Below are 800 nucleotides of genomic sequence, written 5' to 3'. Positions count from 1 at the left end.
TCTCGGCTGTTGTCCCTGGGCAGCCTAGGCCAGGGGAGGCTGGGACAGGTTCAGGGGCCTTATTTGGCTCATAGAAAGAACGTTCCAGGACTTCACCCTCCCATGCCCCACCCAGCCAAGAGCCTACAGATGTCAAGAGTCTGATTTGAAACTCACGGGTTAGGGGCGCCTGGCTGGCTCAGTACATAGGTCATGTGACTCTTCATCTTGGGCTTGTGAGTTCCAGCCCCACCTTGGCTGCAGAGATTACTTAAAAGAAATCTTGGGGCGCCTGGGTGGTTCAGTTGGTTAAGCTTCCCACTTTGGCTCAGATCATGATCTCTGGGTTCCTGGGTTCAAGCCCTGTGGGTGGGCTCTGTGCTGACAGCTCAGAGCCTGGAGCCTGCTTCAGATTCTGTCTCCTTCTCTGCCCCTCCCCCACTTGCCTTCTGTCTCTCTCTGTGTCTCAAAAATAAATGATAAGAAAGTTTTTTTCAAATAAAATCTTAAAGCAAAACAAAACCCTCATTGGTTAAAAAGCAAGCTCTTAACTATAGAGGACAAACTGATGGTTGCCAGAGAGGAGGTGGGGGGGTGGGGGGGAATGGGTGAAATAGGTAAAGAAGATTAAGAGTACGCTTACCATGATGAGCACTGGACAATGTATAGAATTGTTGAATCACTATATTCTACAACTGAAACTAACACTGTATGTAAACTATCCTGGAATTAAATATTCTTTTTAAAATAAATAAAACCCACTGGTTAAGAAACTATTAATGTTTTTTCTCTAGGAAGGAAAACTGGGTGACTGGAAAACG

This window comes from Crocuta crocuta, unplaced genomic scaffold (genome assembly GCF_008692635.1).
Source record: "Crocuta crocuta isolate KB4526 unplaced genomic scaffold, BGI_CrCroc_1.0 scaffold26, whole genome shotgun sequence".
In the NCBI taxonomy this organism is placed as follows: domain Eukaryota; kingdom Metazoa; phylum Chordata; class Mammalia; order Carnivora; family Hyaenidae; genus Crocuta; species Crocuta crocuta.
Note: the sequence above shows the minus strand (reverse complement) of the source record.